Source organism: Delphinapterus leucas, chromosome 20 (genome assembly GCF_059928025.1).
Source record: "Delphinapterus leucas isolate spDelLeu-1000000601 "Yukka" chromosome 20, BTC_Dleu_Yukka2, whole genome shotgun sequence".
Taxonomy (NCBI): domain Eukaryota; kingdom Metazoa; phylum Chordata; class Mammalia; order Artiodactyla; family Monodontidae; genus Delphinapterus; species Delphinapterus leucas.
Window position 1 is genome coordinate 22,699,857 of NC_143148.1, and position 22,282 is coordinate 22,722,138.

Sequence of the window (22,282 nt, forward strand, 5' to 3'; positions counted from 1 at the left end):
CTTACCTTTACTCTAAGCTGTCCCTGTTGGCTGAAGCAGTCGGCGTGTCTGTATCGCAGCCTGGGAGGCAGGGCGTTGGGGGAGTCCGCCAAGTGACTGGCCTCCATCATAGCTGAGAAAGTGCGTCGAGGTTTTCGGGAGCCACTTACAGGGAAAGGTTGCAATTCGGAATTGGAGACTGTGCTGGCAAACGTCAGCAGCTCCTCTCCCTCGCAGTGCTCTGGGTGTGCCGACTCCTAACAGCCACCACGGTCCCCAGCTTGTGAACGGTCCCACTGCGAGCCGGTTTCATCCGTGAAAGATCCACGTGAGGCCGATCTCCAGCGATCGGGCTCCACGCCTTGAGCCTCTGGGACAGGGCAGCCCTGTGCCGATGTGCCCACCAGGGGACGCAACCGAAGTTTACTTACCACGGGAAAGCGCATCAAGGCCTCGTGTTCTCTCCATGAGATGAACGCGAGCTTGAAGGGTGACGCGTCAGAGTACACTGTGAACAGCTCGCCGGTACGCCTGTCTTGCCCCCTCTCACGGTCTCACGCACCCGGGCTCAGTTCCCTGTTGGAATGCTGAGTGGGAGCGCCAGCCTCCCTTCTGGACTCTGAAGCCTTCCGCCCCTAATGGCAAGTCTGTGTGCCTCTCACGTGGGGGGGCGGAATGAGGTCGCCCGCAGAGGTTCTGACATGAAAGAACTAAAGACGCGTGGTGCTGAGGAGCTGGTTCCTCATGGAGGGAGCCCAAAGGCCAGAACGCCGAAGGTCTCTTCCAAGGCTGCCGGACGCTCTGCCCTTCTAGGCCTGAGATACGGACCTTGTGACGGCACGGAAAGCCTGCGAGATTTAGGAGACATCGCCAGTGCAAGTGGCAATCCGGAAGGAAGACCCTTCAAGGCGGAGGGTCCTTTCCTGCACAAAACTGCGCCCTAGCATTTAACTTCACAGAACAGGTATCCTCGCACGCCTGTGGCTTACTCTACAGAAAGGACACTGTGAGCAACCTCTTCCGAAAAGCCTTCGCCAACGGCTTGGAGACAACAGCAAGCGAGCGCAGTGGAGGCACAGACCATTATCCTAGATAGCAGCACAGTGTCTCTAGCAGAGATCGCCTCCCGGAGGATACTTACGCCACACCGAGGTTCCAGCAGGGAGTTTTGCCTTGTAGCAGTACAACTCACTCAAGAAACAGGGCTGAGGTGTAGGGCTAATCTGACGTGCGCTCACTCTATGTGTCCGCGAGAAGGTTTCACGGAGCAGAAGGCATCACCGACCGCGACCACGTGTGTGCACCCAAGAAGCCCTGTGCCGTGGGTGTTCTCAGGCCGACCGAGAAGACCTAGGTGTGTGCTGTACCCGCTCTCGGTGGTTCACACGTTGCGTGACCCTGTGCCTTTGGAGGGTTTTCAGGGCGGGTGGCACCTCTGCGCTGCGAGCGCGAAGAGGCGTAGAGGCCTTTCACACTGGAGGAAGGGCCTGCATCTATCTCACGGAGAAAATGTGTACGTCGCCCGGCAGATGGAGGCGCGCTCTTGACACCATTTCTTCTGCCCGTTTAAAACACAAGTATTTGTACTCGATCCGGGCTGCCTGGTTACATGCTTGGCAGTCCGCATCACCCCGAGTACCTTTCCTGAAGTTTGATTCGTAGCTGGGTAAACTCGGGCTTCAGAGGCTAGATGAGACCCAACGTGTTCGGCTTGTGGCGAAAGCCTTTGACCAGAGGCCTATACGCTTGTGCTCGTGGCGAGGGCTAGGCAAGAACGTTTACGCACTGGGTTTTTATCTTTACTCCAAGCTGCCCCTTTCGGCTGCAGCAGGCGGCGTGTCCGTATCCCAGCCAGGGAAGCAGGCCCGTGGGGGAGTCTGCCAGGCGACAGGCCTCCACTCTAGATAACGGCGAAAGTGCATCGAGGCCTTCGGAAGCCCCTCTCAAGGAAAGGCTCCTCTCCGGACTAGAAGACTTTGCTAGCGGACTTCAGCAGCTCCTCTCCTTCAGGGTGCTCCGGCTGTGAAGACTAGTGAAAGCCACCATGGTCCCCAGCTTCTGAACGGCTCTTTCCCGAGTTGGTCCCATCCGTGGAAACGCCGAAGGGGCTGATCTCAACCGATCGGGCTGCGCACCGTGAGTCTCTGGGGTAGGGCAGCCCTGAGCCAGTGTGCCACCCAAGGAATGAAAAGCCAAGTTTCCTTACCCACAAGAAGGCACACTGAGGCCCGGTGTGTTCTCTATGAAATTTACGTGGGCTTGAAGGGTGATGCCTATACTACATTGTGGAAAGGCTGGGTCTTACGGCTCTCTCTTTCTCCCTCTCTCGGGCCCATACCCTGGTGCTCAGCTCTTGTGGGAATGCTGAGTGAGAGACACCGCCACTGTGCTGGACTCAGAAGGCTTCCTCCCTTTATGGCAATTCTGTTTGTCTCTTACGTCGAGGAGCAATGGAGGGTGCGCACAGGTATTCTGAAATCAACTGGCTGACGACAGAGGCTCCGGGGGAGCTGGTTTCTCGGTGGAAGGAGCCAAAAGGCCCGCCTTCCTATGGTCTCCTTTAGAGCTGCCGGACACCCGGCCGTCTGAGGCCTAACAATTGGACATTGTGACGGCATGGCATGGAAACCCTGGGAACCCTAAGACACGGTGGAAGTGCGGTTCGCAAGCTGGGTGCCAGGAACCTTCAAAGCACAGTGTGGTTTCATGTACGAAAGCGAGCCCAAGCGTCTGAGGCTGGCAGCCTCTTGCTTGCGAGGCTTGGTGTCCTCGTGGGCCTGACGGCTACTTCCCTGTTTCCGGCACCCTCAGGAAACTCTTCAGAAGAGCCTTCGGAAGCCGCTGAGAGAGAACAGCTGCGAAGTGGAGGCACAGAGCAGTCACCTCCATACCAGCCCCGTGTCCCAAGCAACGATCCTTCCCCGGAGGGTTCTTAACCCACCCAGGGATTCAAGCAGGGAGTTTGCCTTGTCCAACTTGCACAGGAAACTGGCATGAGAGGTAGGGCTCATGTACTTGCGTTCACACGACGAGGCCCGGAGAAGTTCTCACGGAGCCGAATCCAGCACCCTTCCTCCACCACGTGTGTACAACAAAGGAGCGCTGGGCAGTGGGTGTTCTCAGGCCAAGAGAGAAGTCCTTGTTCTGTGCTGCACCTGCTGGGTGGTTCAAGGGTTCTCTGACCTTCCTCCTCTGGAAGCTTTTCAGAGCTGAGGCTACCCCTGGGCTGCGAAAGCAGAGAGGCGTAGAGGCCTTTCACACTGAAGGTGTGGGCTGGTTTCCCAGGGAGAAAGTGTACGTCGCCCACACCCACACCCCCACCCCACCCCAGCTGGAGGCGTGCAGGTTGACACCATTTTGTTCTGCCCACGGAAAATACAAAGAGGCGTACACGATTTGGGCTGTCTGGCGAAAGGATTCTGAATCGCTGGCACCCTGAGTACCTTTCCTGAAGTTTGCCTCCTAGCTGGTTAAACTCGGCGTTCAGAGGCGAGATGAGAACAGACTTGCTCAGCGTGCGGCGACGAGCCTTGATGCCCTGCCCTAAACGTTTGTGCTTCTGGCCAGCGTCGCGCAAGTACTTTGACACGTAGGATTCTTACCTTTACTCTAAGCTGTCCCTGTTGGCTGAAGCAGTCGGCGTGTCTGTATCGCAGCCTGGGAGGCAGGGCGTTGGGGGAGTCCGCCAAGTGACTGGCCTCCATCATAGCTGAGAAAGTGCGTCGAGGTTTTCGGGAGCCACTTACAGGGAAAGGTTGCAATTCGGAATTGGAGACTGTGCTGGCAAACGTCAGCAGCTCCTCTCCCTCGCAGTGCTCTGGGTGTGCCGACTCCTAACAGCCACCACGGTCCCCAGCTTGTGAACGGTCCCACTGCGAGCCGGTTTCATCCGTGAAAGATCCACGTGAGGCCGATCTCCAGCGATCGGGCTCCACGCCTTGAGCCTCTGGGACAGGGCAGCCCTGTGCCGATGTGCCCACCAGGGGACGCAACCGAAGTTTACTTACCACGGGAAAGCGCATCAAGGCCTCGTGTTCTCTCCATGAGATGAACGCGAGCTTGAAGGGTGACGCGTCAGAGTACACTGTGAACAGCTCGCCGGTACGCCTGTCTTGCCCCCTCTCACGGTCTCACGCACCCGGGCTCAGTTCCCTGTTGGAATGCTGAGTGGGAGCGCCAGCCTCCCTTCTGGACTCTGAAGCCTTCCGCCCCTAATGGCAAGTCTGTGTGCCGCTCACGTGGGGGGGCGGAATGAGGTCGCCCGCAGAGGTTCTGACATGAAAGAACTAAAGACGCGTGGTGCTGAGGAGCTGGTTCCTCATGGAGGGAGCCCAAAGGCCAGAACGCCGAAGGTCTCTTCCAAGGCTGCCGGACGCTCTGCCCTTCTAGGCCTGAGATACGGACCTTGTGACGGCACGGAAAGCCTGCGAGATTTAGGAGACATCGCCAGTGCAAGTGGCAATCCGGAAGGAAGACCCTTCAAGGCGGAGGGTCCTTTCCTGCACAAAACTGCGCCCTAGCATTTAACTTCACAGAACAGGTATCCTCGCACGCCTGTGGCTTACTCTACAGAAAGGACACTGTGAGCAACCTCTCCCGAAAAGCCTTCGCCAACGGCTTGGAGACAACAGCAAGCGAGCGCAGTGGAGGCACAGACCATTATCCTAGATAGCAGCACAGTGTCTCTAGCAGAGATCGCCTCCCGGAGGATACTTACGCCACACCGAGGTTCCAGCAGGGAGTTTTGCCTTGTAGCAGTACAACTCACTCAAGAAACAGGGCTGAGGTGTAGGGCTATTCTGACGTGCGCTCACTCTATGTGTCCGCGAGAAGGTTTCACGGAGCAGAAGGCATCACCGACCGCGACCACGTGTGTGCACCCAAGAAGCCCTGTGCCGTGGGTGTTCTCAGGCCGACCGAGAAGACCTAGGTGTGTGCTGTACCCGCTCTCGGTGGTTCACACGCCGCGTGACCCTGTGCCTTTGGAGGGTTTTCAGGGCGGGTGGCACCTCTGCGCTGCGAGCGCGAAGAGGCGTAGAGGCCTTTCACACTGGAGGAAGGGCCTGCATCTATCTCACGGAGAAAATGTGTACGTCGCCCGGCAGATGGAGGCGCGCTCTTGACACCATTTCTTCTGCCCGTTTAAAACACAAGTATTTGTACTCGATCCGGGCTGCCTGGTTACATGCTTGGCAGTCCGCATCACCCCGAGTACCTTTCCTGAAGTTTGATTCGTAGCTGGGTAAACTCGGGCTTCAGAGGCTAGATGAGACCCAACGTGTTCGGCTTGTGGCGAAAGCCTTTGACCAGAGGCCTATACGCTTGTGCTCGTGGCGAGGGCTAGGCAAGAACGTTTACGCACTGGGTTTTTATCTTTACTCCAAGCTGCCCCTTTCGGCTGCAGCAGGCGGCGTGTCCGTATCCCAGCCAGGGAAGCAGGCCCGTCGGGGAGTCTGCCAGGCGACAGGCCTCCACTCTAGATAACGGCGAAAATGCATCGAGGCCTTCGGAAGCCCCTCTCAAGGAAAGGCTCCTCTCCGGACTAGAAGACTTTGCTAGCGGACTTCAGCAGCTCCTCTCCTTCAGGGTGCTCCGGCTGTGAAGACTAGTGAAAGCCACCATGGTCCCCAGCTTCTGAACGGCTCTTTCCCGAGTTGGTCCCATCCGTGGAAACGCCGAAGGGGCTGATCTCAACCGATCGGGCTGCGCACCGTGAGTCTCTGGGGTAGGGCAGCCCTGAGCCAGTGTGCCACCCAAGGAATGAAAAGCCAAGTTTCCTTACCCACAAGAAGGCACACTGAGGCCCGGTGTGTTCTCTATGAAATTTACGTGGGCTTGAAGGGTGATGCCTATACTACATTGTGGAAAGGCTGGGTCTTACGGCTCTCTCTTTCTCCCTCTCTCGGGCCCATACCCTGGTGCTCAGCTCTTGTGGGAATGCTGAGTGAGAGACACCGCCACTGTGCTGGACTCAGAAGGCTTCCTCCCTTTATGGCAATTCTGTTTGTCTCTTACGTCGAGGAGCAATGGAGGGTGCGCACAGGTATTCTGAAATCAACTGGCTGACGACAGAGGCTCCGGGGGAGCTGGTTTCTCGGTGGAAGGAGCCAAAAGGCCCGCCTTCCTATGGTCTCCTTTAGAGCTGCCGGACACCCGGCCGTCTGAGGCCTAACAATTGGACATTGTGACGGCATGGCATGGAAACCCTGGGAACCCTAAGACACGGTGGAAGTGCGGTTCGCAAGCTGGGTGCCAGGAACCTTCAAAGCACAGTGTGGTTTCATGTACGAAAGCGAGCCCAAGCGTCTGAGGCTGGCAGCCTCTTGCTTGCGAGGCTTGGTGTCCCCGTGGGCCTGACGGCTACTTCCCTGTTTCCGGCACCCTCAGGAAACTCTTCAGAAGAGCCTTCGGAAGCCGCTGAGAGAGAACAGCTGCGAAGTGGAGGCACAGAGCAGTCACCTCGATACCAGCCCCGTGTCCCAAGCAACGATCCTTCCCCGGAGGGTTCTTAACCCACCCAGGGATTCAAGCAGGGAGTTTGCCTTGTCCAACTTGCACAGGAAACTGGCATGAGAGGTAGGGCTCATGTACTTGCGTTCACACGACGAGGCCCGGAGAAGTTCTCACGGAGCCGAATCCAGCACCCTTCCTCCACCACGTGTGTACAACAAAGGAGCGCTGGGCAGTGGGTGTTCTCAGGCCAAGAGAGAAGTCCTTGTTCTGTGCTGCACCTGCTGGGTGGTTCAAGGGTTCTCTGACCTTCCTCCTCTGGAAGCTTTTCAGAGCTGAGGCTACCCCTGGGCTGCGAAAGCAGAGAGGCGTAGAGGCCTTTCACACTGAAGGCGTGGGCTGGTTTCCCAGGGAGAAAGTGTACGTCGCCCACACCCACACCCCCACCCCACCCCAGCTGGAGGCGTGCAGGTTGACACCATTTTGTTCTGCCCACGGAAAATACAAAGAGGCGTACACGATTTGGGCTGTCTGGCGAAAGGATTCTGAATCGCTGGCACCCTGAGTACCTTTCCTGAAGTTTGCCTCCTAGCTGGTTAAACTCGGCGTTCAGAGGCGAGATGAGAACAGACTTGCTCAGCGTGCGGCGACGAGCCTTGATGCCCTGCCCTAAACGTTTGTGCTTCTGGCCAGCGTCGCGCAAGTACTTTGACACGTAGGATTCTTACCTTTACTCTAAGCTGTCCCTGTTGGCTGAAGCAGTCGGCGTGTCTGTATCGCAGCCTGGGAGGCAGGGCGTTGGGGGAGTCCGCCAAGTGACTGGCCTCCATCATAGCTGAGAAAGTGCGTCGAGGTTTTCGGGAGCCACTTACAGGGAAAGGTTGCAATTCGGAATTGGAGACTGTGCTGGCAAACGTCAGCAGCTCCTCTCCCTCGCAGTGCTCTGGGTGTGCCGACTCCTAACAGCCACCACGGTCCCCAGCTTGTGAACGGTCCCACTGCGAGCCGGTTTCATCCGTGAAAGATCCACGTGAGGCCGATCTCCAGCGATCGGGCTCCACGCCTTGAGCCTCTGGGACAGGGCAGCCCTGTGCCGATGTGCCCACCAGGGGACGCAACCGAAGTTTACTTACCACGGGAAAGCGCATCAAGGCCTCGTGTTCTCTCCATGAGATGAACGCGAGCTTGAAGGGTGACGCGTCAGAGTACACTGTGAACAGCTCGCCGGTACGCCTGTCTTGCCCCCTCTCACGGTCTCACGCACCCGGGCTCAGTTCCCTGTTGGAATGCTGAGTGGGAGCGCCAGCCTCCCTTCTGGACTCTGAAGCCTTCCGCCCCTAATGGCAAGTCTGTGTGCCTCTCACGTGGGGGGGCGGAATGAGGTCGCCCGCAGAGGTTCTGACATGAAAGAACTAAAGACGCGTGGTGCTGAGGAGCTGGTTCCTCATGGAGGGAGCCCAAAGGCCAGAACGCCGAAGGTCTCTTCCAAGGCTGCCGGACGCTCTGCCCTTCTAGGCCTGAGATACGGACCTTGTGACGGCACGGAAAGCCTGCGAGATTTAGGAGACATCGCCAGTGCAAGTGGCAATCCGGAAGGAAGACCCTTCAAGGCGGAGGGTCCTTTCCTGCACAAAACTGCGCCCTAGCATTTAACTTCACAGAACAGGTATCCTCGCACGCCTGTGGCTTACTCTACAGAAAGGACACTGTGAGCAACCTCTTCCGAAAAGCCTTCGCCAACGGCTTGGAGACAACAGCAAGCGAGCGCAGTGGAGGCACAGACCATTATCCTAGATAGCAGCACAGTGTCTCTAGCAGAGATCGCCTCCCGGAGGATACTTACGCCACACCGAGGTTCCAGCAGGGAGTTTTGCCTTGTAGCAGTACAACTCACTCAAGAAACAGGGCTGAGGTGTAGGGCTAATCTGACGTGCGCTCACTCTATGTGTCCGCGAGAAGGTTTCACGGAGCAGAAGGCATCACCGACCGCGACCACGTGTGTGCACCCAAGAAGCCCTGTGCCGTGGGTGTTCTCAGGCCGACCGAGAAGACCTAGGTGTGTGCTGTACCCGCTCTCGGTGGTTCACACGCTGCGTGACCCTGTGCCTTTGGAGGGTTTTCAGGGCGGGTGGCACCTCTGCGCTGCGAGCGCGAAGAGGCGTAGAGGCCTTTCACACTGGAGGAAGGGCCTGCATCTATCTCACGGAGAAAATGTGTACGTCGCCCGGCAGATGGAGGCGCGCTCTTGACACCATTTCTTCTGCCCGTTTAAAACACAAGTATTTGTACTCGATCCGGGCTGCCTGGTTACATGCTTGGCAGTCCGCATCACCCCGAGTACCTTTCCTGAAGTTTGATTCGTAGCTGGGTAAACTCGGGCTTCAGAGGCTAGATGAGACCCAACGTGTTCGGCTTGTGGCGAAAGCCTTTGACCAGAGGCCTATACGCTTGTGCTCGTGGCGAGGGCTAGGCAAGAACGTTTACGCACTGGGTTTTTATCTTTACTCCAAGCTGCCCCTTTCGGCTGCAGCAGGCGGCGTGTCCGTATCCCAGCCAGGGAAGCAGGCCCGTGGGGGAGTCTGCCAGGCGACAGGCCTCCACTCTAGATAACGGCGAAAGTGCATCGAGGCCTTCGGAAGCCCCTCTCAAGGAAAGGCTCCTCTCCGGACTAGAAGACTTTGCTAGCGGACTTCAGCAGCTCCTCTCCTTCAGGGTGCTCCGGCTGTGAAGACTAGTGAAAGCCACCATGGTCCCCAGCTTCTGAACGGCTCTTTCCCGAGTTGGTCCCATCCGTGGAAACGCCGAAGGGGCTGATCTCAACCGATCGGGCTGCGCACCGTGAGTCTCTGGGGTAGGGCAGCCCTGAGCCAGTGTGCCACCCAAGGAATGAAAAGCCAAGTTTCCTTACCCACAAGAAGGCACACTGAGGCCCGGTGTGTTCTCTATGAAATTTACGTGGGCTTGAAGGGTGATGCCTATACTACATTGTGGAAAGGCTGGGTCTTACGGCTCTCTCTTTCTCCCTCTCTCGGGCCCATACCCTGGTGCTCAGCTCTTGTGGGAATGCTGAGTGAGAGACACCGCCACTGTGCTGGACTCAGAAGGCTTCCTCCCTTTATGGCAATTCTGTTTGTCTCTTACGTCGAGGAGCAATGGAGGGTGCGCACAGGTATTCTGAAATCAACTGGCTGACGACAGAGGCTCCGGGGGAGCTGGTTTCTCGGTGGAAGGAGCCAAAAGGCCCGCCTTCCTATGGTCTCCTTTAGAGCTGCCGGACACCCGGCCGTCTGAGGCCTAACAATTGGACATTGTGACGGCATGGCATGGAAACCCTGGGAACCCTAAGACACGGTGGAAGTGCGGTTCGCAAGCTGGGTGCCAGGAACCTTCAAAGCACAGTGTGGTTTCATGTACGAAAGCGAGCCCAAGCGTCTGAGGCTGGCAGCCTCTTGCTTGCGAGGCTTGGTGTCCCCGTGGGCCTGACGGCTACTTCCCTGTTTCCGGCACCCTCAGGAAACTCTTCAGAAGAGCCTTCGGAAGCCGCTGAGAGAGAACAGCTGCGAAGTGGAGGCACAGAGCAGTCACCTCGATACCAGCCCCGTGTCCCAAGCAACGATCCTTCCCCGGAGGGTTCTTAACCCACCCAGGGATTCAAGCAGGGAGTTTGCCTTGTCCAACTTGCACAGGAAACTGGCATGAGAGGTAGGGCTCATGTACTTGCGTTCACACGACGAGGCCCGGAGAAGTTCTCACGGAGCCGAATCCAGCACCCTTCCTCCACCACGTGTGTACAACAAAGGAGCGCTGGGCAGTGGGTGTTCTCAGGCCAAGAGAGAAGTCCTTGTTCTGTGCTGCACCTGCTGGGTGGTTCAAGGGTTCTCTGACCTTCCTCCTCTGGAAGCTTTTCAGAGCTGAGGCTACCCCTGGGCTGCGAAAGCAGAGAGGCGTAGAGGCCTTTCACACTGAAGGCGTGGGCTGGTTTCCCAGGGAGAAAGTGTACGTCGCCCACACCCACACCCCCACCCCACCCCAGCTGGAGGCGTGCAGGTTGACACCATTTTGTTCTGCCCACGGAAAATACAAAGAGGCGTACACGATTTGGGCTGTCTGGCGAAAGGATTCTGAATCGCTGGCACCCTGAGTACCTTTCCTGAAGTTTGCCTCCTAGCTGGTTAAACTCGGCGTTCAGAGGCGAGATGAGAACAGACTTGCTCAGCGTGCGGCGACGAGCCTTGATGCCCTGCCCTAAACGTTTGTGCTTCTGGCCAGCGTCGCGCAAGTACTTTGACACGTAGGATTCTTACCTTTACTCTAAGCTGTCCCTGTTGGCTGAAGCAGTCGGCGTGTCTGTATCGCAGCCTGGGAGGCAGGGCGTTGGGGGAGTCCGCCAAGTGACTGGCCTCCATCATAGCTGAGAAAGTGCGTCGAGGTTTTCGGGAGCCACTTACAGGGAAAGGTTGCAATTCGGAATTGGAGACTGTGCTGGCAAACGTCAGCAGCTCCTCTCCCTCGCAGTGCTCTGGGTGTGCCGACTCCTAACAGCCACCACGGTCCCCAGCTTGTGAACGGTCCCACTGCGAGCCGGTTTCATCCGTGAAAGATCCACGTGAGGCCGATCTCCAGCGATCGGGCTCCACGCCTTGAGCCTCTGGGACAGGGCAGCCCTGTGCCGATGTGCCCACCAGGGGACGCAACCGAAGTTTACTTACCACGGGAAAGCGCATCAAGGCCTCGTGTTCTCTCCATGAGATGAACGCGAGCTTGAAGGGTGACGCGTCAGAGTACACTGTGAACAGCTCGCCGGTACGCCTGTCTTGCCCCCTCTCACGGTCTCACGCACCCGGGCTCAGTTCCCTGTTGGAATGCTGAGTGGGAGCGCCAGCCTCCCTTCTGGACTCTGAAGCCTTCCGCCCCTAATGGCAAGTCTGTGTGCCTCTCACGTGGGGGGGCGGAATGAGGTCGCCCGCAGAGGTTCTGACATGAAAGAACTAAAGACGCGTGGTGCTGAGGAGCTGGTTCCTCATGGAGGGAGCCCAAAGGCCAGAACGCCGAAGGTCTCTTCCAAGGCTGCCGGACGCTCTGCCCTTCTAGGCCTGAGATACGGACCTTGTGACGGCACGGAAAGCCTGCGAGATTTAGGAGACATCGCCAGTGCAAGTGGCAATCCGGAAGGAAGACCCTTCAAGGCGGAGGGTCCTTTCCTGCACAAAACTGCGCCCTAGCATTTAACTTCACAGAACAGGTATCCTCGCACGCCTGTGGCTTACTCTACAGAAAGGACACTGTGAGCAACCTCTTCCGAAAAGCCTTCGCCAACGGCTTGGAGACAACAGCAAGCGAGCGCAGTGGAGGCACAGACCATTATCCTAGATAGCAGCACAGTGTCTCTAGCAGAGATCGCCTCCCGGAGGATACTTACGCCACACCGAGGTTCCAGCAGGGAGTTTTGCCTTGTAGCAGTACAACTCACTCAAGAAACAGGGCTGAGGTGTAGGGCTAATCTGACGTGCGCTCACTCTATGTGTCCGCGAGAAGGTTTCACGGAGCAGAAGGCATCACCGACCGCGACCACGTGTGTGCACCCAAGAAGCCCTGTGCCGTGGGTGTTCTCAGGCCGACCGAGAAGACCTAGGTGTGTGCTGTACCCGCTCTCGGTGGTTCACACGCTGCGTGACCCTGTGCCTTTGGAGGGTTTTCAGGGCGGGTGGCACCTCTGCGCTGCGAGCGCGAAGAGGCGTAGAGGCCTTTCACACTGGAGGAAGGGCCTGCATCTATCTCACGGAGAAAATGTGTACGTCGCCCGGCAGATGGAGGCGCGCTCTTGACACCATTTCTTCTGCCCGTTTAAAACACAAGTATTTGTACTCGATCCGGGCTGCCTGGTTACATGCTTGGCAGTCCGCATCACCCCGAGTACCTTTCCTGAAGTTTGATTCGTAGCTGGGTAAACTCGGGCTTCAGAGGCTAGATGAGACCCAACGTGTTCGGCTTGTGGCGAAAGCCTTTGACCAGAGGCCTATACGCTTGTGCTCGTGGCGAGGGCTAGGCAAGAACGTTTACGCACTGGGTTTTTATCTTTACTCCAAGCTGCCCCTTTCGGCTGCAGCAGGCGGCGTGTCCGTATCCCAGCCAGGGAAGCAGGCCCGTGGGGGAGTCTGCCAGGCGACAGGCCTCCACTCTAGATAACGGCGAAAGTGCATCGAGGCCTTCGGAAGCCCCTCTCAAGGAAAGGCTCCTCTCCGGACTAGAAGACTTTGCTAGCGGACTTCAGCAGCTCCTCTCCTTCAGGGTGCTCCGGCTGTGAAGACTAGTGAAAGCCACCATGGTCCCCAGCTTCTGAACGGCTCTTTCCCGAGTTGGTCCCATCCGTGGAAACGCCGAAGGGGCTGATCTCAACCGATCGGGCTGCGCACCGTGAGTCTCTGGGGTAGGGCAGCCCTGAGCCAGTGTGCCACCCAAGGAATGAAAAGCCAAGTTTCCTTACCCACAAGAAGGCACACTGAGGCCCGGTGTGTTCTCTATGAAATTTACGTGGGCTTGAAGGGTGATGCCTATACTACATTGTGGAAAGGCTGGGTCTTACGGCTCTCTCTTTCTCCCTCTCTCGGGCCCATACCCTGGTGCTCAGCTCTTGTGGGAATGCTGAGTGAGAGACACCGCCACTGTGCTGGACTCAGAAGGCTTCCTCCCTTTATGGCAATTCTGTTTGTCTCTTACGTCGAGGAGCAATGGAGGGTGCGCACAGGTATTCTGAAATCAACTGGCTGACGACAGAGGCTCCGGGGGAGCTGGTTTCTCGGTGGAAGGAGCCAAAAGGCCCGCCTTCCTATGGTCTCCTTTAGAGCTGCCGGACACCCGGCCGTCTGAGGCCTAACAATTGGACATTGTGACGGCATGGCATGGAAACCCTGGGAACCCTAAGACACGGTGGAAGTGCGGTTCGCAAGCTGGGTGCCAGGAACCTTCAAAGCACAGTGTGGTTTCATGTACGAAAGCGAGCCCAAGCGTCTGAGGCTGGCAGCCTCTTGCTTGCGAGGCTTGGTGTCCTCGTGGGCCTGACGGCTACTTCCCTGTTTCCGGCACCCTCAGGAAACTCTTCAGAAGAGCCTTCGGAAGCCGCTGAGAGAGAACAGCTGCGAAGTGGAGGCACAGAGCAGTCACCTCGATACCAGCCCCGTGTCCCAAGCAACGATCCTTCCCCGGAGGGTTCTTAACCCACCCAGGGATTCAAGCAGGGAGTTTGCCTTGTCCAACTTGCACAGGAAACTGGCATGAGAGGTAGGGCTCATGTACTTGCGTTCACACGACGAGGCCCGGAGAAGTTCTCACGGAGCCGAATCCAGCACCCTTCCTCCACCACGTGTGTACAACAAAGGAGCGCTGGGCAGTGGGTGTTCTCAGGCCAAGAGAGAAGTCCTTGTTCTGTGCTGCACCTGCTGGGTGGTTCAAGGGTTCTCTGACCTTCCTCCTCTGGAAGCTTTTCAGAGCTGAGGCTACCCCTGGGCTGCGAAAGCAGAGAGGCGTAGAGGCCTTTCACACTGAAGGCGTGGGCTGGTTTCCCAGGGAGAAAGTGTACGTCGCCCACACCCACACCCCCACCCCACCCCAGCTGGAGGCGTGCAGGTTGACACCATTTTGTTCTGCCCACGGAAAATACAAAGAGGCGTACACGATTTGGGCTGTCTGGCGAAAGGATTCTGAATCGCTGGCACCCTGAGTACCTTTCCTGAAGTTTGCCTCCTAGCTGGTTAAACTCGGCGTTCAGAGGCGAGATGAGAACAGACTTGCTCAGCGTGCGGCGACGAGCCTTGATGCCCTGCCCTAAACGTTTGTGCTTCTGGCCAGCGTCGCGCAAGTACTTTGACACGTAGGATTCTTACCTTTACTCTAAGCTGTCCCTGTTGGCTGAAGCAGTCGGCGTGTCTGTATCGCAGCCTGGGAGGCAGGGCGTTGGGGGAGTCCGCCAAGTGACTGGCCTCCATCATAGCTGAGAAAGTGCGTCGAGGTTTTCGGGAGCCACTTACAGGGAAAGGTTGCAATTCGGAATTGGAGACTGTGCTGGCAAACGTCAGCAGCTCCTCTCCCTCGCAGTGCTCTGGGTGTGCCGACTCCTAACAGCCACCACGGTCCCCAGCTTGTGAACGGTCCCACTGCGAGCCGGTTTCATCCGTGAAAGATCCACGTGAGGCCGATCTCCAGCGATCGGGCTCCACGCCTTGAGCCTCTGGGACAGGGCAGCCCTGTGCCGATGTGCCCACCAGGGGACGCAACCGAAGTTTACTTACCACGGGAAAGCGCATCAAGGCCTCGTGTTCTCTCCATGAGATGAACGCGAGCTTGAAGGGTGACGCGTCAGAGTACACTGTGAACAGCTCGCCGGTACGCCTGTCTTGCCCCCTCTCACGGTCTCACGCACCCGGGCTCAGTTCCCTGTTGGAATGCTGAGTGGGAGCGCCAGCCTCCCTTCTGGACTCTGAAGCCTTCCGCCCCTAATGGCAAGTCTGTGTGCCTCTCACGTGGGGGGGCGGAATGAGGTCGCCCGCAGAGGTTCTGACATGAAAGAACTAAAGACGCGTGGTGCTGAGGAGCTGGTTCCTCATGGAGGGAGCCCAAAGGCCAGAACGCCGAAGGTCTCTTCCAAGGCTGCCGGACGCTCTGCCCTTCTAGGCCTGAGATACGGACCTTGTGACGGCACGGAAAGCCTGCGAGATTTAGGAGACATCGCCAGTGCAAGTGGCAATCCGGAAGGAAGACCCTTCAAGGCGGAGGGTCCTTTCCTGCACAAAACTGCGCCCTAGCATTTAACTTCACAGAACAGGTATCCTCGCACGCCTGTGGCTTACTCTACAGAAAGGACACTGTGAGCAACCTCTCCCGAAAAGCCTTCGCCAACGGCTTGGAGACAACAGCAAGCGAGCGCAGTGGAGGCACAGACCATTATCCTAGATAGCAGCACAGTGTCTCTAGCAGAGATCGCCTCCCGGAGGATACTTACGCCACACCGAGGTTCCAGCAGGGAGTTTTGCCTTGTAGCAGTACAACTCACTCAAGAAACAGGGCTGAGGTGTAGGGCTAATCTGACGTGCGCTCACTCTATGTGTCCGCGAGAAGGTTTCACGGAGCAGAAGGCATCACCGACCGCGACCACGTGTGTGCACCCAAGAAGCCCTGTGCCGTGGGTGTTCTCAGGCCGACCGAGAAGACCTAGGTGTGTGCTGTACCCGCTCTCGGTGGTTCACACGCCGCGTGACCCTGTGCCTTTGGAGGGTTTTCAGGGCGGGTGGCACCTCTGCGCTGCGAGCGCGAAGAGGCGTAGAGGCCTTTCACACTGGAGGAAGGGCCTGCATCTATCTCACGGAGAAAATGTGTACGTCGCCCGGCAGATGGAGGCGCGCTCTTGACACCATTTCTTCTGCCCGTTTAAAACACAAGTATTTGTACTCGATCCGGGCTGCCTGGTTACATGCTTGGCAGTCCGCATCACCCCGAGTACCTTTCCTGAAGTTTGATTCGTAGCTGGGTAAACTCGGGCTTCAGAGGCTAGATGAGACCCAACGTGTTCGGCTTGTGGCGAAAGCCTTTGACCAGAGGCCTATACGCTTGTGCTCGTGGCGAGGGCTAGGCAAGAACGTTTACGCACTGGGTTTTTATCTTTACTCCAAGCTGCCCCTTTCGGCTGCAGCAGGCGGCGTGTCCGTATCCCAGCCAGGGAAGCAGGCCCGTGGGGGAGTCTGCCAGGCGACAGGCCTCCACTCTAGATAACGGCGAAAGTGCATCGAGGCCTTCGGAAGCCCCTCTCAAGGAAAGGCTCCTCTCCGGACTAGAAGACTTTGCTAGCGGACTTCAGCAGCTCCTCTCCTTCAGGGTGCTCCGGCTGTGAAGACTAGTGAAAGCCACCATGGTCCCCAGCTTCTGAACGGCTCTTTCCCGAGTTGGTCCCATCCGTGGAAACGCCGAAGGGGCTGATCTCAACCGATCGGGCTGCGCACCGTGAGTCTCTGGGGTAGGGCAGCCCTGAGCCAGTGTGCCACCCAAGGAATGAAAAGCCAAGTTTCCTTACCCACAAGAAGGCACACTGAGGCCTGGTGTGTTCTCTATGAAATTTACGTGGGCTTGAAGGGTGATGCCTATACTACATTGTGGAAAGGCTGGGTCTTACGGCTCTCTCTTTCTCCCTCTCTCGGGCCCATACCCTGGTGCTCAGCTCTTGTGGGAATGCTGAGTGAGAGACACCGCCACTGTGCTGGACTCAGAAGGCTTCCTCCCTTTATGGCAATTCTGTTTGTCTCTTACGTCGAGGAGCAATGGAGGGTGCGCACAGGTATTCTGAAATCAACTGGCTGATGACAGAGGCTCCGGGGGAGCTGGTTTCTCGGTGGAAGGAGCCAAAAGGCCCGCCTTCCTATGGTCTCCTTTAGAGCTGCCGGACACCCGGCCGTCTGAGGCCTAACAATTGGACATTGTGACGGCATGGCATGGAAACCCTGGGAACCCTAAGACACGGTGGAAGTGCGGTTCGCAAGCTGGGTGCCAGGAACCTTCAAAGCACAGTGTGGTTTCATGTACGAAAGCGAGCCCAAGCGTCTGAGGCTGGCAGCCTCTTGCTTGCGAGGCTTGGTGTCCCCGTGGGCCTGACGGCTACTTCCCTGTTTCCGGCACCCTCAGGAAACTCTTCAGAAGAGCCTTCGGAAGCCGCTGAGAGAGAACAGCTGCGAAGTGGAGGCACAGAGCAGTCACCTCGATACCAGCCCCGTGTCCCAAGCAACGATCCTTCCCCGGAGGGTTCTTAACCCACCCAGGGATTCAAGCAGGGAGTTTGCCTTGTCCAACTTGCACAGGAAACTGGCATGAGAGGTAGGGCTCATGTACTTGCGTTCACACGACGAGGCCCGGAGAAGTTCTCACGGAGCCGAATCCAGCACCCTTCCTCCACCACGTGTGTACAACAAAGGAGCGCTGGGCAGTGGGTGTTCTCAGGCCAAGAGAGAAGTCCTTGTTCTGTGCTGCACCTGCTGGGTGGTTCAAGGGTTCTCTGACCTTCCTCCTCTGGAAGCTTTTCAGAGCTGAGGCTACCCCTGGGCTGCGAAAGCAGAGAGGCGTAGAGGCCTTTCACACTGAAGGCGTGGGCTGGTTTCCCAGGGAGAAAGTGTACGTCGCCCACACCCACACCCCCACCCCACCCCAGCTGGAGGCGTGCAGGTTGACACCATTTTGTTCTGCCCACGGAAAATACAAAGAGGCGTACACGATTTGGGCTGTCTGGCGAAAGGATTCTGAATCGCTGGCACCCTGAGTACCTTTCCTGAAGTTTGCCTCCTAGCTGGTTAAACTCGGCGTTCAGAGGCGAGATGAGAACAGACTTGCTCAGCGTGCGGCGACGAGCCTTGATGCCCTGCCCTAAACGTTTGTGCTTCTGGCCAGCGTCGCGCAAGTACTTTGACACGTAGGATTCTTACCTTTACTCTAAGCTGTCCCTGTTGGCTGAAGCAGTCGGCGTGTCTGTATCGCAGCCTGGGAGGCAGGGCGTTGGGGGAGTCCGCCAAGTGACTGGCCTCCATCATAGCTGAGAAAGTGCGTCGAGGTTTTCGGGAGCCACTTACAGGGAAAGGTTGCAATTCGGAATTGGAGACTGTGCTGGCAAACGTCAGCAGCTCCTCTCCCTCGCAGTGCTCTGGGTGTGCCGACTCCTAACAGCCACCACGGTCCCCAGCTTGTGAACGGTCCCACTGCGAGCCGGTTTCATCCGTGAAAGATCCACGTGAGGCCGATCTCCAGCGATCGGGCTCCACGCCTTGAGCCTCTGGGACAGGGCAGCCCTGTGCCGATGTGCCCACCAGGGGACGCAACCGAAGTTTACTTACCACGGGAAAGCGCATCAAGGCCTCGTGTTCTCTCCATGAGATGAACGCGAGCTTGAAGGGTGACGCGTCAGAGTACACTGTGAACAGCTCGCCGGTACGCCTGTCTTGCCCCCTCTCACGGTCTCACGCACCCGGGCTCAGTTCCCTGTTGGAATGCTGAGTGGGAGCGCCAGCCTCCCTTCTGGACTCTGAAGCCTTCCGCCCCTAATGGCAAGTCTGTGTGCCTCTCACGTGGGGGGGCGGAATGAGGTCGCCCGCAGAGGTTCTGACATGAAAGAACTAAAGACGCGTGGTGCTGAGGAGCTGGTTCCTCATGGAGGGAGCCCAAAGGCCAGAACGCCGAAGGTCTCTTCCAAGGCTGCCGGACGCTCTGCCCTTCTAGGCCTGAGATACGGACCTTGTGACGGCACGGAAAGCCTGCGAGATTTAGGAGACATCGCCAGTGCAAGTGGCAATCCGGAAGGAAGACCCTTCAAGGCGGAGGGTCCTTTCCTGCACAAAACTGCGCCCTAGCATTTAACTTCACAGAACAGGTATCCTCGCACGCCTGTGGCTTACTCTACAGAAAGGACACTGTGAGCAACCTCTCCCGAAAAGCCTTCGCCAACGGCTTGGAGACAACAGCAAGCGAGCGCAGTGGAGGCACAGACCATTATCCTAGATAGCAGCACAGTGTCTCTAGCAGAGATCGCCTCCCGGAGGATACTTACGCCACACCGAGGTTCCAGCAGGGAGTTTTGCCTTGTAGCAGTACAACTCACTCAAGAAACAGGGCTGAGGTGTAGGGCTAATCTGACGTGCGCTCACTCTATGTGTCCGCGAGAAGGTTTCACGGAGCAGAAGGCATCACCGACCGCGACCACGTGTGTGCACCCAAGAAGCCCTGTGCCGTGGGTGTTCTCAGGCCGACCGAGAAGACCTAGGTGTGTGCTGTACCCGCTCTCGGTGGTTCACACGTTGCGTGACCCTGTGCCTTTGGAGGGTTTTCAGGGCGGGTGGCACCTCTGCGCTGCGAGCGCGAAGAGGCGTAGAGGCCTTTCACACTGGAGGAAGGGCCTGCATCTATCTCACGGAGAAAATGTGTACGTCGCCCGGCAGATGGAGGCGCGCTCTTGACACCATTTCTTCTGCCCGTTTAAAACACAAGTATTTGTACTCGATCCGGGCTGCCTGGTTACATGCTTGGCAGTCCGCATCACCCCGAGTACCTTTCCTGAAGTTTGATTCGTAGCTGGGTAAACTCGGGCTTCAGAGGCTAGATGAGACCCAACGTGTTCGGCTTGTGGCGAAAGCCTTTGACCAGAGGCCTATACGCTTGTGCTCGTGGCGAGGGCTAGGCAAGAACGTTTACGCACTGGGTTTTTATCTTTACTCCAAGCTGCCCCTTTCGGCTGCAGCAGGCGGCGTGTCCGTATCCCAGCCAGGGAAGCAGGCCCGTGGGGGAGTCTGCCAGGCGACAGGCCTCCACTCTAGATAACGGCGAAAGTGCATCGAGGCCTTCGGAAGCCCCTCTCAAGGAAAGGCTCCTCTCCGGACTAGAAGACTTTGCTAGCGGACTTCAGCAGCTCCTCTCCTTCAGGGTGCTCCGGCTGTGAAGACTAGTGAAAGCCACCATGGTCCCCAGCTTCTGAACGGCTCTTTCCCGAGTTGGTCCCATCCGTGGAAACGCCGAAGGGGCTGATCTCAACCGATCGGGCTGCGCACCGTGAGTCTCTGGGGTAGGGCAGCCCTGAGCCAGTGTGCCACCCAAGGAATGAAAAGCCAAGTTTCCTTACCCACAAGAAGGCACACTGAGGCCCGGTGTGTTCTCTATGAAATTTACGTGGGCTTGAAGGGTGATGCCTATACTACATTGTGGAAAGGCTGGGTCTTACGGCTCTCTCTTTCTCCCTCTCTCGGGCCCATACCCTGGTGCTCAGCTCTTGTGGGAATGCTGAGTGAGAGACACCGCCACTGTGCTGGACTCAGAAGGCTTCCTCCCTTTATGGCAATTCTGTTTGTCTCTTACGTCGAGGAGCAATGGAGGGTGCGCACAGGTATTCTGAAATCAACTGGCTGACGACAGAGGCTCCGGGGGAGCTGGTTTCTCGGTGGAAGGAGCCAAAAGGCCCGCCTTCCTATGGTCTCCTTTAGAGCTGCCGGACACCCGGCCGTCTGAGGCCTAACAATTGGACATTGTGACGGCATGGCATGGAAACCCTGGGAACCCTAAGACACGGTGGAAGTGCGGTTCGCAAGCTGGGTGCCAGGAACCTTCAAAGCACAGTGTGGTTTCATGTACGAAAGCGAGCCCAAGCGTCTGAGGCTGGCAGCCTCTTGCTTGCGAGGCTTGGTGTCCTCGTGGGCCTGACGGCTACTTCCCTGTTTCCGGCACCCTCAGGAAACTCTTCAGAAGAGCCTTCGGAAGCCGCTGAGAGAGAACAGCTGCGAAGTGGAGGCACAGAGCAGTCACCTCCATACCAGCCCCGTGTCCCAAGCAACGATCCTTCCCCAGAGGGTTCTTAACCCACCCAGGGATTCAAGCAGGGAGTTTGCCTTGTCCAACTTGCACAGGAAACTGGCATGAGAGGTAGGGCTCATGTACTTGCGTTCACACGACGAGGCCCGGAGAAGTTCTCACGGAGCCGAATCCAGCACCCTTCCTCCACCACGTGTGTACAACAAAGGAGCGCTGGGCAGTGGGTGTTCTCAGGCCAAGAGAGAAGTCCTTGTTCTGTGCTGCACCTGCTGGGTGGTTCAAGGGTTCTCTGACCTTCCTCCTCTGGAAGCTTTTCAGAGCTGAGGCTACCCCTGGGCTGCGAAAGCAGAGAGGCGTAGAGGCCTTTCACACTGAAGGTGTGGGCTGGTTTCCCAGGGAGAAAGTGTACGTCGCCCACACCCACACCCCCACCCCACCCCAGCTGGAGGCGTGCAGGTTGACACCATTTTGTTCTGCCCACGGAAAATACAAAGAGGCGTACACGATTTGGGCTGTCTGGCGAAAGGATTCTGAATCGCTGGCACCCTGAGTACCTTTCCTGAAGTTTGCCTCCTAGCTGGTTAAACTCGGCGTTCAGAGGCGAGATGAGAACAGACTTGCTCAGCGTGCGGCGACGAGCCTTGATGCCCTGCCCTAAACGTTTGTGCTTCTGGCCAGCGTCGCGCAAGTACTTTGACACGTAGGATTCTTACCTTTACTCTAAGCTGTCCCTGTTGGCTGAAGCAGTCGGCGTGTCTGTATCGCAGCCTGGGAGGCAGGGCGTTGGGGGAGTCCGCCAAGTGACTGGCCTCCATCATAGCTGAGAAAGTGCGTCGAGGTTTTCGGGAGCCACTTACAGGGAAAGGTTGCAATTCGGAATTGGAGACTGTGCTGGCAAACGTCAGCAGCTCCTCTCCCTCGCAGTGCTCTGGGTGTGCCGACTCCTAACAGCCACCACGGTCCCCAGCTTGTGAACGGTCCCACTGCGAGCCGGTTTCATCCGTGAAAGATCCACGTGAGGCCGATCTCCAGCGATCGGGCTCCACGCCTTGAGCCTCTGGGACAGGGCAGCCCTGTGCCGATGTGCCCACCAGGGGACGCAACCGAAGTTTACTTACCACGGGAAAGCGCATCAAGGCCTCGTGTTCTCTCCATGAGATGAACGCGAGCTTGAAGGGTGACGCGTCAGAGTACACTGTGAACAGCTCGCCGGTACGCCTGTCTTGCCCCCTCTCACGGTCTCACGCACCCGGGCTCAGTTCCCTGTTGGAATGCTGAGTGGGAGCGCCAGCCTCCCTTCTGGACTCTGAAGCCTTCCGCCCCTAATGGCAAGTCTGTGTGCCTCTCACGTGGGGGGGCGGAATGAGGTCGCCCGCAGAGGTTCTGACATGAAAGAACTAAAGACGCGTGGTGCTGAGGAGCTGGTTCCTCATGGAGGGAGCCCAAAGGCCAGAACGCCGAAGGTCTCTTCCAAGGCTGCCGGACGCTCTGCCCTTCTAGGCCTGAGATACGGACCTTGTGACGGCACGGAAAG